We start from the raw sequence: 8,152 nt of genomic DNA, 5'->3' as shown, positions 1-8,152 counted from the left end.
TGTTGTATTTCATACTTGCTAGGATAACTTGTTAATAAGTTTTAATTGACATTTAAATCGGATTAGATTGGCATAAGACCCTAATCACCCCCCCTCTAGGGTCCAACAAAATTAACATAGTAGTGAGAAATTTATTTTTGTAAATGATAAAAAAATATATGGGAGTTATAATTTGATTATACCATAAGTCAACATATAAAAACTTGATTAAGCCTAAAACTAATTTAACATATAATGTAGTCACCATATAAACTTTAAATTTAAAAATAGACAGAAATGAAAATTTAGATATACGTAAAATATCTTGAAGGTAATGATGAATTACAGTTAATTCATGTCCTTAAATTTGACATCTATCTATAAGATATTGAAAGTTTAGATAAGTGTGAAATATATATAATTTTAAATCTACAATATATCTTTTATATGTTATAAAATCTAAAAGTAAATCTTAAATATAATCATAAATATGTCAAAAATATTATATATTAATTATTATTTTACTATAATTTAAATAATTAAATTTATAAAATCTCTAAAATTTAACGAATAAATTAAATAATACAAAATTTTAGTATTATTATTTATTAAATTTTTTATAGTATATTTTTAATAATGATATATGTTATAAAATATCAAATTTATGAGTGAATAATATCTTTAAAAATCTTGAATATCCTTAAATTATACTTTACGTTATATATACATACATACATACATACATACATTCATACATACATACATACATGTATGTAATCAGTTATCATATATTCTTTAAGGAGATAGACGAGTTCTTCATGTGGGGGTCTAAGAATTAATTATATTTTCTCCCAACTATGCCAAGGTATTTTTTATTTATTTAATTTTACTACTAATAATTTATTTATCGAAGTGATATTTATTCATAATTCATTAAAAATTTTTAGTTATATTAATTAAATCAAACATTGTCCTACTTATTATTTTTAATAGGAATTTTAAATCTCATTTATTTCTTTTGCATTGAACGCCATGTGTTTTTAAATTGAAATTTTTAAAAAATTATTAGCTCATTAAATTATATACACATTTTATCTAAATTTAAAATAAAATACTCAATTAAACACATTACATGGTTAATCTTAGACTTTATTGAAATTAATGATGAATCTAATATTATTTAATATTTATTTACTAATTTATTATATTCCCTAATTATCATGAATTTTTAGAAATTTTTATAATATATATTGTTCCTTATTTGTTATTTGACAACATGATTTCTATGAAAGTACCCTAGAGGGGGGTGAATAAGGTTATTGCTAATATTATTAGATATTAATACCGATTAAAATTAATTAACAAATATATCCTAACAATATTGATATTCAATTTGATATATGCAAGGATATATGAACAAGAGTAAATAAACAAGTGATAGTGCGCAAATGACAAACACAAACACAAGATATGATCACAGAGTTCGGTCCTCACAACCTACGTCTCCGCTCCTCACCTCGAGGAGATCTTTCCTATTACAATCGGGTTTTCTACGCTCACCTGAACAACGTTTATACCTCACAATCGATTTTCTAGTTCACCGAAAACTTTACAATCTCACACTCTTGCAATCCCACTTTACACCCTCTAAGTGTTGGTCTCTAGCACATGTCTCCCTCAAGTATTAGGAATTACAACCTACCTCTAGCCATTACCACCTACCCCACTCCTCTTGGGACAACCCCGTCTCTCACCACACACTTCTCTCGGTGTACAAGTGTATTACAAAGTGTATCTCACAATTAGGCTCAACAATAATAAAATGTTCTCTACAATAGGTGAGAACTCAATGTAAGCTCAATCTCACAAATCACAATCTCACAACTCAATATATGATGTATGAAATCGTAAAACCTCAAATAGGGTGTGTGTGATAAAATGAGTATAAATAAAATCTAACTCAATTAGCAAACTAGCAATAATAAAAATATGAAAATCAATAATAAAATTGCTAGAGAAAAGAGTTAGAAAAACTTCTCGATAAACACAATAGAGGATGAAGAAGATTGATGATGAATTTCTCAATTGAAAATACAAGCCTCCTCTTTGTAAATTCAAACACCAAACTTAAACTTGAGAAACAAACTTTTAAACACTTAAAACTCTTGTTAAAACTCCTCTTTAAAAAAACTTAATTCTGATGAGAACAATAGGGGTTTAAATAGGAAGAAAAACCAAGACACAAAACCCAAGCAAAACTAGCAAAAAATGATAAAATAACAAAGGCTGAAAATATAGCTGTTGGCACTGGTCAATCGACTGACGGGATGCATCAGTCGACTGATAAGCTGACCGTTATATTCATTTTCTAGCTCATCAGTCGACTGGCGATCTTTATCAGTCGACTGATGGATCATCAGTCGACTAGTCAGTCGACTAAAACAAAACAGAAACTATTTGATGATTGCAGGCACTTTCGTCAGTCGACTGATATCATCAGTCAATTGACCAGTCGACTGATAACAGAATATCAGCCTGAATCGATTTTTGAAATGAGTTTCAAGACTCTATAAAAAATAGCAAATAAATTCTAATAAATGTACAACTTTAGGGAAAGTTTATAATCATGAATATGAACAAGTTGAAAAAAGAATTTTTCAAATTGCTCTTATCATTTGTGAAAACTCAGAAATATTCAAAAGTGTAAAACTACATGTTTTTCAAATATGTTGATTTTGACATTTTAGCTCAAATCAAGTTCCGAAAACTTGTGTAATGTTTTTATGGACATAATAAAAGATGTTAGCATGGTTTGTATAGTCCAAAACATATGAAAACTTGTGTAATGTTTTTATGGACATAATAAAAGATGTTAGCATGGTTTGTATAGTCCAAAACATATTTGAATGTATTTTGCTAATAAAAGATGTTAGCATGGTTTGTATAGTCCAAAACATATTTGAATGTATTTTGCATAAAAACACCTACTTTCATGAAAATTCATAAATGTAATGTGTGTGTATATTTGAGCTTATAGAATTAACACACATTATATAATCTTATACTAAGTATACCAGAAAATAATCTTCTGAAGCTTGGACGTGGATTGATTGACTTGATATGCATAACTTCAATAAATCTTGTTTAGCTCAATTTCCTGTATATATGTGACACCCCTGGGTCCACACAAGGCTACAGTCCAAGGTGAAACCAAGAATATCAAACATGCTTTGCACCACACCGTGCAATAACATGTTTTACCATCACAATTAACATCTATCTAGTAGAGTCAACAACAGACCACACCGTGCAATAACATGTTTTACCATCACAATTAACATCTATCTAGTAGAGTCAACAACAGGTGCATGTACAAAAGCAAGTAGAAGATAATACAAGGAATAACCGAGGAAATGATAGTGACCACATTAATATCTCATCAACCCACAAATAGAAATACACAGTCAGTGTCTGAATAAATAAACTGGAGTTTCTCACAATAAACAAATACAGAAAGTCTGAACAAAGGAAAATAAGGCACACCGCCTTTACAACATCTAGAATATAGTCCTCAAATGACTAACAAAAATCTAAAGTGGAGCTCCAAACAAAACATAACTAAAAATAAAAAATAAAACATAGCTAAAAATAAGCAACTGGGCACTAAAGTGTGTCGCCATCAACCTGCGACTCTCCGGGCTCCTGGCTCGTTACCTAAAATGGGGAGGGACAACGAGCGTTAAAGCGCTAGCGAGCAACATCACAACAAACCCCAAGGGAAAATGGCTCGTTGTATAAGAAAATACAATTAATACATAATAAGTCTTAAGTTCATAACTCTTAACTAAAAAGAAGTTTTAGTATTTAGAAATTTATAACACGAGCATAGGTACGTCGAGCGAAATAATCCAAACAAGGAAACCCTCATGTATATACCTTATATCTCAAATTGTAAATCCCTAAATACCAAACCCAAAGTCTAATACAGAAACAATAATAAAGAGGGAAGCAACCCATCTCAGAATTTAAATACTGTGTTATGTCATAACCAAATAAGTGTCAAAGGTCAAAAATTTACATAAGTGTCGTGTCCTGATTCGGATAAGTGTCGCACTCATAGCTTAACGAATGGTCAACACATGGTCTAAATGTACATGTCCAATACGATGACTGAAATGGATTATAGTCCAACACGAGGACTTTAATGGATTATAGTCCAACACGAGGACTGAAGTGACATAGTTTCCCCAACACGTGGACCAAATAGAAATCATCAATGAGATGTATGAAGAAATATACTTATACAAATTTCACACGCGTCCCGACGTATAAATTCTAAATTTGGTGCCCTCAGGTCATCTATCATGCTTAGATTCATGGCAACAGAGAAACACTAGTATCAGATAGTCGAGGGAATCTCTCGAACACATAAAACACTCAGCAAAAACCAACTGTGCACAATACTGTGCGGCGGTCGACCGTACCGGTCAACCGCACATGGAGATGAACTTCACTGTTCAGCGTAAATGCTTACGGTCGACCGGTGCGGTCGACCGTCAAGATGTCGCGGTTGACCGCTGCTGTCGACCGCGCAGAGGGTAGACGTGCTCTGCCCTTGCTGCACGCCCAGCGGTCGACCGATGCGGTCGACCGCAAGGCAGACAGAAACCCAGATCTGGTTTCTGTCAGCTTCTAAACCTGTAAAACTTTTCTCTTTATCAAAACTCAACATATGAATATGTCATATAGCAGTAAACCACGAATTTAAACCTTTAAAAATTATCACCAAGATCCCATATATATATATACATGATTTAAGCAAAAACATAGATGTAGAACAGTAAAAACAGGTTTTTTACTTATGCTAAAACATTCTTAGATCTGGATCTCGTTGATAAAAATCCTTTGATGAGCTTTCAAAATCTGAAATATCTAAATCTCATATTGTATACCATAATGATCCAAAAATACGATTTTTGGCCCATAAAACCAAGTAAAAACTCAAATTTAAGCATGAGAATAGAAAGGGGTGAAGTTGGGCGAGATGTTACTCGCCTCTGGTGAGCAATGAGTCTCTGAATCTGAAGGAGAACGTTTCCCTTCGCTGAAACCCACCAAAAACTGCTGCAAATCCTCAAGAACTCCTCCCAAATCACCAAACAAAGAAGATTAGGGTTTTAGGGAAGAGAGGGGGGCTAGGGTTATAGATTTTAGATGGAAAGAGGGTTGTCTCGGTTCATTTGAATATATACAAAACCCATAACCTGACCCGAAACCCGATAAGACCCAAACCTGAGAAAACTCTCTGACCGCTGTGCGGTCGACCGATGCGGTCGACCGCGCAGCCCAAAGAATGCCTGCTGCTCGAAAATTGACATGCTGGACATGAGACTCGATTCCTCTCATATAGAAACACTTAATGGGTTCTCAAACGCAGAAAAAATCACATTCATCGTGTGTGGATCAATATAAGTACGTATATATATATATATATAATATATGATCATATATATATATACTATATATATATATATTATTTATCATAAGGGAATTATTTATTATTAATAATTCACATAAATTTATTATAGAAATTCTGGGGTTTTACATTCTTCCCCCTTTAAAAGAATTTCGTCCTCGAAATTCGGAAATTATACGAATCTCGAAATATGAATTACTAGATAACATATAAAGATATTTATACTTAACGATCTAAAATGATAATATTCTCGCTCAAATCTTAATCTAGTGGAATTAGTACATCGGGCGAAAAATCCAAATAAGGAACCCCCCATACATATACCATGTGTTCCAAAAGATTAAAAATTAAGCGAAAATATCTTCATTCTAGCGTTAAATGTAAATGTAACCAAAGATATAAACATAAAGTAAGATATATAACATAATAAGAATTTATTTACCTGCTCAACCAAGTGTGGGTAGTCGCAACGCATGTCCTCTTCACGCTCCCAAGAAATCTCCTCAATGCCTCCTCGGTTCCACTGAACTTTCACTAAGGGAATCACCTTATTCCTGAGTCTCTTGTCCTCCCTGGCAAGTATACAAACCGAAATTTTAATAGTAGTCAAATCCTCCTGAAGCTCAATCTCTGGTGCATCCAATACTCGCTGCTGCTCCTCATCATGCAAGTGTTTCTTGAGCATAGAAACATGAAATACATTATGTATACTAGACATCGATGCTGGAAGATCTAGTCTGTATAACACAACTCCAACACGCTCCAGAATCTGAAATGGTTCATTGTACCTCGGCGCAAGCTTCCCCCATCACCCAAATCGTTGTACGCCTTTCATAGGCGATACCTTCAGCATGACTGAGTCTTCCACCTGAAACTCCAAGGGTCTTCGCCTCTTATCTGCATAACTCTTCTGCCGATTCTGAGCGGCTAGAATCCGCTCCCTGATCAATGCTACCTTCTCGGTAGTCTGCCTCACTAGCTCTGGCCCAAGCATCAAGCTATCCTCTAGCTCTGCCCAACATATCGGTGATCTATAGGGCCTCCCGTACAATGCCTCATATGGAGCCATACCGATAGTCGCCTGATAACTGTTGTTATAAGCGAATTCTACTAATGGAATATGATCCTCCCAGCTGCCTTGGAAGTCAATGACACATGCCCGCAACATGTCCTCCAACACCTGATTCACCCTCTCCGTCTGACCATCCGTCTGGGGGTGGAATACACTGCTATAAGATAGTCTGCTGCCAAATGAGTCCTAGAAACTCCTCCAAAAATGTGAAGTGAAAACCGATCCTCGATCCGATATGATCATGTCTGGAACTCCGTGAAGTCGAACTATCTCCCGAATGAAGATCTTCGCATAAGCCTCGGCTGTATAAGTGGTCCTCACTGGAATAAAATGTGCTGACTTCGTCAACCGGTCCACTATCACCCAAATAGAATCATTCCCCTTCTTCGACTTCGGCAACCCCACAATAAAATCCATGGAAATGTCTGCCCACTTCCACTCTGGAATGGGTAAAGGCTGAAGTATCCCTGCCGGTCTCTGATGCTCTGCCTTCACCTGCTGACAGGTAAAACATCTAGCCACATAGTCTGCAATCTCTCTACGCATACCGCTCTACCAGAAATGTCTCCTCAAGTCCTTGTACATCTTGGTGGTTCCTGGATGCACTGTGTACCGAGTATGGTGTGCCTCATCAAATAACTCTCTCTTCAGCTCTGCACTGGCTGGCACAACCAATCCACCCTTCATCCGTAGACCTCCATCAGCTCCAATGGTCCAATCAGTCTTAGGCTCTTTGGAAATCTCCTCCTTTCGGATTTGAATCCAAGAGTCTCCCAACTGAGCTCTGACAACTCTGTCACTCCAAGATGACTGCACTGTCACAGCTCCCAAAAATGCACTGGTTCCTCCAACCTCGGGTCTAAAATCAAAATGGCTAATAGTGATAAGATCCCGATGTAGTGAACACCTCAAAGCCGAAATTCGAGGTCGACGCTTCCTGCTTAATGCATCTGCTACGACGTTCGCCTTTCCCGGATGATACTGGATCGCGAACTCTCGACGCTTCCTGCTTAATGCATCTGCTACGACGTTCGCCTTTCCCGGATGATACTGGATCGCGAACTCGTAGTCCTTAATAAACTTAACTCACCTCCGCTGTCTCTGATTGAGCTCCTTCTGGGAAAAGAGGTACTTCAGACTCTGGTGGTTTGTGAATAATTCAAACTATACTCCATATAAGTAGTGTCTCCCTGACTTCAGTGCAAATACCACCGCTGCTAACTCCAAGTCATGAGTGGGATAGTTCTGCTCATGCACCCTCAACTGCCGTGAGATATAGGCTACTACCCTCTGATTCTGCATCAATACGCCTCCTAGGCCTGCCAATGATGCATCTGTATACACAACGAATGTCCTGTCACTGCTCGGAATAGTCAGAACCGGCGCTGTAGTCAACTTAGCCTTCAAAACATCAAAAGCCTTCTGGCACTCCATACTCCATATGAACTGTACACCCTTCTTCGTAAGGCGGGTAATCGGCATCGAAATCTTCGAGAAGTCCTGAATGAACTTCCTGTAATAGCCCGCTAAGCCCAAAAAGCTACGAATCTCTGTCACCGTCTTCGGTGGCTCCCAATCAAGAACTGCTGCGACCTTAGCTGGGTGCACTGCTATACCGTCCCTAC

This window comes from Asparagus officinalis, chromosome 1 (assembly GCF_001876935.1).
Source record: "Asparagus officinalis chromosome 1, Aspof.V1, whole genome shotgun sequence".
Classification (NCBI taxonomy): domain Eukaryota; kingdom Viridiplantae; phylum Streptophyta; class Magnoliopsida; order Asparagales; family Asparagaceae; genus Asparagus; species Asparagus officinalis.
Note: the sequence above shows the minus strand (reverse complement) of the source record.